Here is an 8,230-nt window from a genome sequence, read left to right as displayed (position 1 = left end):
AATAATAAAGCTAGTTGAATTATGTGCATCTAATATAGTAGTTTCATTCGGGGAATCATTCTACAAGCAAAAATTCGGGTGTAGTATGGGTAGTCCTTTAAGTCCTGTTCTAGCCAATCTGTACATGGAATACTTTGAAACTACAGTAATAAATGCAATAAAACCCAAAAACATGCTGTGGATGAGATACGTGGATGATATCCTAACATTTTGGGATAATAGGTGGGGCAATTTTAATGAATTCCTCTCGAAATTAAACACATTAGTGCCCAGCATCAAATTTAATGTTGAATGGGAAACAGATAACAAAATTCCTTTTCTTGATGTTTTAATAATCAGAGATATGACAGAATAAAAATTTACCATATACAGAAAACCAACGTTCTCACTTTCATACATTCACTACTTTAACTATCACGACATTACTATCAAGATAGGTGTAGCTAGTAACTTGTTCTTAAGAGCCTTACGAATTTGTTCCCCAGAATTCCTGGAAAAAGAATTTGAACTAATTCGCAAGCAACTTTCGTCTTTAAAATATCCTGACCATATAATTGAGAAAGCAATTCACAAAGCAAACGTAATTTTCTACCGACCCCCTAAAGACATGGCCAGAGACACACCCAACAATAAAATAATAATTCCCCACCTGGACACGATTAGGAGAATAACCAACCCCCTCGGAAAATCGAACCCTTTTGTATTTACTTACCCAAACACCTTAGCCAAATCCCTGATTAACGTCCAACAAAAGACATCTCCAAAGGACTCTGGGGTATACGAAATCCCATGCCAGGACTGTGACCAATCTTACATCGGATTTACAGGTAAATCCCTTCCCCAGAGATTAATACAACACAAAAGGTCAGTTAGGTATGGACAACAGGACTCGGCTATTTTCAACCATATAAATGAACATAACCATAGAATAAACTGGAATATGTCACGTGTAATTTATAGCAGCAACTGCCGGCACAAGAGTCAAATGATGGAATCAGCCTTAATAAAAGAGAGGCAGGTAATGAACATCTCAAAAGGAGCATGGATATCAGATACGATCGACAACGTCTTCATTCAACCAACACTTAGGAAGATTAAAGGAAGATTATCAGCGGGGGTGACTTAAATTGGCTTGTTTGTGGATGGACCTCTTGGTATAAATACCACCTTATCTGTAAACTTTTCTCATTCATCTACCTGAAGAGGGAGACAGCAGTCTCTGAAATATAGTACTTTTTTCTCTATATTTTGGTGTTTTTATGGGCTCCTTTTATTAGATGGAATTCTGTTTGTTACAGAACATTTTTTACCAGTCATATATATATATATATATATATATATATATATATATATATATATATATATATATATATATATATTAATCATGTGAGGATAGGGAATCAATCTCAAGTTGATAACATACAGCTGAGTTTGATTCCCCGTCCTCACTTGATGAAGAATGTAGTGATGAGGCTGTCCCGCCAGTATGTGTGTGCGTGTGTGTGTGTCTGCGTTCGTGTGTATGTATAAAGTAGTGAATAAATAAATAAATAAATATATACATATGTACATTATATTTATATAAATACACATATACATACATTTTGCATACATACTGATCAGACAGATTGTTTATAAAAGCCAAAACTGGGTTATATGAGGACATTCAGGAGCCCTCATTCCACACAGAGCGGATGCTTAGTACAATGAGATACAGGACGTGGAAAATATTAACATGAAGATACTAACTTGTTTACTCACTAAGATAAGTCTGAAAAGGTAAGGGATTTTGAGACAAAAATGCGGTTCAGAGATGAACATTTTTCAGCCCGTTGATACAAGTTAGTCATATTGAAGAGTGACATCAGAAAAGGCAAAATTGCAACTCTAGAAGTATGTAGATAGGCGAAAATTTTCTAACTTACTGATGAAAAAACGGCCTTTACACATAGGTTAGCATAACCCTATCATCACCATCAATAATAATAATAATATTTAGGTAGAAGACCCGCTTCTTTCCAGCATGTTCTATTGAAGGAGACTGCTGCTTCATCTGCACTGATTTAATGGAAATGGTGTAGCAATGGAATCCCCACAGGGTGTTCTATTCGCCAACTTTTACATGGGAACCGTGGAGGAAAGAGCCTTCGCACAAATACCACGTCCCCGCATGTATGCAAGATACATAGACGACATCTTCGTTCAAGTCGACGATGAGGAAGAGGTAGGTCCGGTCCGGCGCATGTTCCAGAGGTGCAGTATTTTCTTTGAACTACACCATCGAGCTCAGTACCAATGACCAGTTCCCCTTCCTCAACGTCTTTGTAAGACTGAAGATGGCCTCCGTACTTCGGTCTACACAAAGAAAACCAATTTAGGAATGTGCCTCAACGGTAACAGTGAGTGCCCCGACAGATTTAAGAGTACGACTGCCACGGTTTTCGTAAGGAGGGCCCTCACCCACTGCTCTACCTGGCAGGGCACTCATCAAGAACTTGACTGTGTCTCACAGATGCTCGCCAACAACAGGTTCTTTAATCAATTCGTCAATAATGATGTGCTTGGACAATTGGCATAACGGAAGTGATAGCCCGCAGCCCCATCCCCATGACAGCATCAAGAGCTTCTACAAGTCTACGATCCATTGACAGTAGCGTGAGGATGAAAAGGCCATGAAGAAGTTCATCATGGAAAACATTTCCCCCACGGAGGAAACCAAAACCATATATTTCGTTATTTATTACAAAAACCGCTGAACGAGGGATCTGATAATGAGGAACAACCCCGCCCAGCCATTGCAAGACCCTTTGAAGCAGACTAATGTGGTATACCAGTTCATATGACCTGTCCGCGGATGTCCCGGCGCCTATATTGGCATGACCACAACACGTCTGTCAGAAAAGATCTGCCATGCACAAGAAGGGGCCATTAGGAACTATATTTCGGCGGTGCATAATGAAGCCATCTCCCACGACGGAATTATCCAAAACACTAGGATAATCGGGAAAGCCTCGGATCAGAGACGTCTCCTACTACTAGAGTCCTTCCTCATTCAGCAGGAAAAGGCCTCTCTCATCACCACCCAAGAGGTGCTTTTCCTCCCCACAACCTACGAAGAAACATTATGGCAATACCAGAGGGAGGGACTACACGAACCCAGATATACCCAATCATACCAGCCGGCCGCCCAGCAGCCAACAAGAATCCGACCCGCCTTCAAACTATATATATTATTAAATTAGAATTGTATTAATCTATGGATGATGTACGCCAGATTTTACTTTGAACTAATATTTACAAATTAATCGATCTTGACTTTCCTTTATGCCTCCCATAGGCATGTTACACGCCAATCTATGTAACAGTGAAAAAGCTGTAATAAGAAGAATAGAAAAGAATTTCTATAAAATCAATGCAGCTGAAGCAGCAATCTCCTTCAATAGAATAATAATAATAATAAACGTGCCTTGAACATAAATTAACATTACTGAGATTGTAATAATAATAATAATAATAATGATAATAATAATAATAATAATAATAATAATAATAATAATAATAATAATAATAAACGAGTTCTAGACAAACATTGGAAATTTTACCAATTCATTTTCCATCACCGTTAAAAAAATAATAATAATATACCACTTTCTCTCTCTCTCGCTCTCTGTCGATATGTCAAGTAATGTGTATTTTCTCAATGAAATTTTTTTTACCGGAATCACACTATAAACATCACATAAAAATATTTCCGCTTTTTTATATATATAACGAACTCTTCCCAACGGGCAATAAACGAAGAATTTGATTCGCAATTATTGGAAACTCTGATTGTTAGTAACATTTAATAAGGCAGGAGACTCATTTCCGAACAATTACCAAGTAATACAATTATCCACTATTATAGCCTGGATTAATCTTACTAAGTCGACACAATTAAAATCAGACAAAGGACCCAATAATTAGCATCATAAAACGAGAGAGAGAGAGAGAGAGAGAGATGAGAGAGAGAGAGAGAGAGAGAGAGAGAGAGAGATTATTCTAAGTCAAAACCCTTAGTATTAGACACCATAAACACGCACGCAAAAAACATTACATAGACACGCATACAGACGCGCATAGGTTCAGAGTTCACTAAGGCTACGGCAAATTAATATACGTACATACACCCAGAGTCAAAGCATAGACCCACACCATATATATATATATATATATATATATATATATATATATATATATATAGTATATATATATATATATATATATATATATATATGCTTAAAAAATCACAGTAGATGCACGTGACTTCATAAATAAGCGATTACCACGGGAAATGATAGTCAGGAATCCAAGCGCTTTCGTCTTATTCAGACATCGTCAAGGAGCTCCTTGACGATGTCTGAATAAAGACGAAAGCGCTTGGATTCCTGACTATCATTTCCCGTGGTATTCGCTTATATATATGATATATATATATTATATATATATATATATATATATATATATATATATATATATATATATATGTATATATATATATATATATATATATATATATATATGTATATATATATATGACTGGTAAAAGTGTTCTGTAACAACAGAATTCCATCTAATAAAAGGAGCCCATAAAAACACCAAAATGTAGAGAGAAAAGTACTATATTTCAGAGACTGCTGTCTCTCTCTTCAGCAGTCTCTGAAATATAGTACTTTTTTCTCTACATTTTGGTGTTTTTTATGGGCTCCTTTTATTAGATATATATATATATATATATTATATATATATATATATATATATATATATATATATATATATATGGTTGTATGTACGTATGTTAATTTGCCGTAGCCTTATTGAACTCTGAACCTATGGAGTGTCTCACACTTTCTTGGATACACTGTGTGTGTGTGTGTGTGTGTGTGTGTGTGTGTGTGTGTGTGTAGCTCAATTTGTAGGTCTACTCCCATCAAAAGAACACAGAATTACGGAAATATTCAGCATTCAAAGTGGAAAAGAGAATAACAGAGTATATCGTTCAGAAATCCACCGACAAAATTGTACAGCTTGCAGACCAAACTGACCATAGAGGATAACGGAAGTCTGTTTCTAAGCCACTCAGCGATGCTCTGCCGTTCAAGGAACAAGACCGATGATTGATTAAGTGGTGAGTATTCGACCTAGACCTATGCAAATGATTAGGGAAGTGAAAAAAGAACAAATCCACACAAACTATCATTTTCCCGTTTTCTTCTATTACATGCGGGGCAAAATCTCTCTTCATTTGTTGCCTGCGTGTAGTGAGAGGTTGGAAATTTGAATGATAATACCCAGTTTTTTCTGGCCAAGAAATACCGTTAAAGAAAAGAAAACTGCAGTCAACAGCTTATAAAGATGCAAATTAACTTTATATTTGAAGTTCAGCTTTCATTATCATTTTTTAACCTTCCAAAATATTTTTCTACTTCATAATTTGCTTATGAAAAGTTAGAAAAAACCACAAAGGAAAAAGATTCCTCTAATATCAACCACAGTAATAAACCCTTTGAAGAGGCTATCTACTTCATCTGCAGAATAACAAGGCCATCTTACGATGAAGGGTCAAAACAATTAAGAAAGTTTTATCTAGTCGGAGATGAGTGAAAACTGTTTTTCAGAGACAATTCAATCACGGTTACGTTAATGAGGATTAATATTAGATGGTATTTTCATCTTTTTTTTTTTTTTTTTTTTTTTTTTATAATGTCCTCTATTCCTTTCTTGAACAATCTTGTGTAGTTGTGTTGCGATACTTTGATATTAATGAGAGCATGGTTTTGCTAAAGTTTCAAAAACACGTTTAGCAAACTGATTTTTTCCCGCAATATTCAGAGCCTCGTAAACAAACCTTCATCAGCAAAGGAATAAAATAGTACCTCCCTCCCCCCCTCCCCCATTCTCTCTCTCTCTCTATACTTCATTGCTTCTACCCACTCACCTTCGTGGGTTTGAGGTAGATGTGGCAATACGCAGGCCAGCTCATGATTGTTTGTTAGTATGGTGTTTTTTACGTTGCATGGAACCAGTGGTTATTCAGCAACGGGACCAACGGCTTTAAGTGACTTCCCAACCACGTCGAGAGTGAACTTCTATCACCAGAAATACACATCTCTCACTCCTCAATGGAATGGCCGAGAATCGAACCCGCGACCACCGAGGTGAGAAGCAAACACCAAACCAACCACGTCACTGAGGTGCTTGCCAGTTCATGATAAGCTAAAATCAATGTTCCCGATATCGTAAGCTCACTGTGATGATGATGCAAACTATTTCATCAGTAATACATCTGAATGCTTATGTATACAAAGAAACCTCACACCTTCTTAAATAGATCACAAACATGCCGATTCACATCGATAATCTAACACCAGCACATGTGAAAGTGTGGTTCAAAGGAGGTCAGTAAAATTAAATATCGCGAAATAACGTATAGGCCTATCGTTCAGTTGGCAATGCTTCGTGTTCTAGCGATCATCATTCAAGATTGGTTTTCTAGTTTACGGAACTGAATACAACTTCGGTATCATCGTAAAGTCATTTGTATATTCATGCAATGAAACGTTTGTGGCATACGTCTACGTGTAGCCTGGGCTATACCAGTGAGATAAAAGCCAACCGTTCGTTTGGGTTAGCATGTTAATGCGCTACATAAGAAAGCGGGAGGATTCTTGTATACATATATATATATATATATATATTATATATATATATATATATCATACAGTATAAACATTCAAATATGGTGCTAAAAATGGTTTTAATATTTATCAACAGTAAGCCAACAATATCGGACACGTTGATTTTTATCAAATCACGAGCTACATTTGCACATGTGCCAAATCTTCACCTGTGGGCAGACAGTTGACTTTCTCGTAATGAAATTTTCCATTAAAGGCAAAAAAAAAATATGAATAGGTCTAGCGTTTGCCTTGCCCAAGATTCTTCTCCTTGTTGTCACCACTCTTAAGGGAGATTTTTTCCTTGGCATGATAATGCAACATCATATAGAAATTTTTTTCATATTCCAAATTATGGTGTAATTAGAACAACATTGAAATAATGCAGCATCTTACCATATATAAGTAGCTTAAGGGCATCATTGTAGCCTTGTCTACCACACATCACTTTCTTCCTATTACGAATTATGAGAGATGAATATCATTTGATGAATACAGAATTAAACCAGGATTCGTTACACATATAAACACAAACAACGATCGCTACTTCTAATCGAATAGCAGGACTTACTTTACGTATACGGTATGTTTACGCCGCCTCACCAAGTGAGATTCCACATCTAATACTACGCATTTTTCAAACAAATCGCATGCTGTCTTTACGAAGCTAAAACTGAAAACTACATGGCATAGTGCCCTACAGGCCTACCTACTGCAACGAATTCTTAATGACTTACATTATGCATCGAAGGAACATGTTTAAAAGACGAGACTACTTTACACAACCGGTAACCTTTAGGCCTATAGCTTACGTCCTTACTTAGCATTTTTAATGACAAGCAAGATTTTTTTACCGCATATCATGTAGTACATAAGATTAATGATGTTCTGATTTCAAAACTGAAATAGCTACTGTATCTATGCGCCACAAATAATATGCTTGAAATATAAAATAATATGTTGACTGAGAAAGTGCATCTGCGTATCTGCTACTAAGCTCAGTTTTTTTACCGGGGCGCATTTGCACTCACTCGCAGGGGTGTCCTTTTAGCTCGGAAAAGTTTCCTGCTAGCTGATTGGTTGCAAGTATTTTGTCCGAATAGCATCATTGTTTTCTAATAATGACCAAGTAATGCGAATCGAAACTTATTTACTAACCTAAATTTCTCCCTCAGATATATGTTTTGTAAATAAATAATGTTAACGAATAAAAAGATTATAAAATATTGTGATGTTAAGGTCAAATTTAATAACAACGCCCGCCGAAGTCAAGGATAGGAACTTGTTTTCGGATGCACGCAGCATAATTTTTTTATTTTTCACATAGTTTAACACCAATTGGGATAAATTACACTAAGCATAAGAAAAACATGTTATTATAAACTTTCTTTGAATATCAGAATCTACTAAAAACTTGGAATTAATAAAACTCGCTATTGGTGAAAACTTCCGGGGAGGTAAAAGGAACAGCCTGTGGCGGCCTGGCGGGAAAACTATCCCAGCTGATTGTCATA

At 36.3% G+C, this 8,230-nt stretch overlaps 1 long non-coding RNA gene across 1 annotated transcript in view; it reads right to left on the bottom strand.

The window, feature by feature from the left end:
- The window catches only part of LOC135216393 (uncharacterized), a 35,349-nt gene extending 27,697 nt beyond the window's left edge, over positions 1 to 7,652 (bottom strand). Inside the window, exon 1 of the long non-coding RNA XR_010314872.1 lies at positions 7,454 to 7,652. This is a non-coding gene — a long non-coding RNA (uncharacterized LOC135216393). The remainder of the gene's footprint in view (positions 1 to 7,453) is intronic.
- Between the last annotated feature and the right edge of the window lie 578 nt (positions 7,653 to 8,230).

Source organism: Macrobrachium nipponense, chromosome 6 (assembly GCF_015104395.2).
Source record: "Macrobrachium nipponense isolate FS-2020 chromosome 6, ASM1510439v2, whole genome shotgun sequence".
In the NCBI taxonomy this organism is placed as follows: Eukaryota; Metazoa; Arthropoda; class Malacostraca; order Decapoda; family Palaemonidae; genus Macrobrachium; species Macrobrachium nipponense.
The sequence above is the reverse complement of the archived record's forward strand: the minus strand, read 5'-3'. Positions and strand labels throughout refer to the sequence as shown.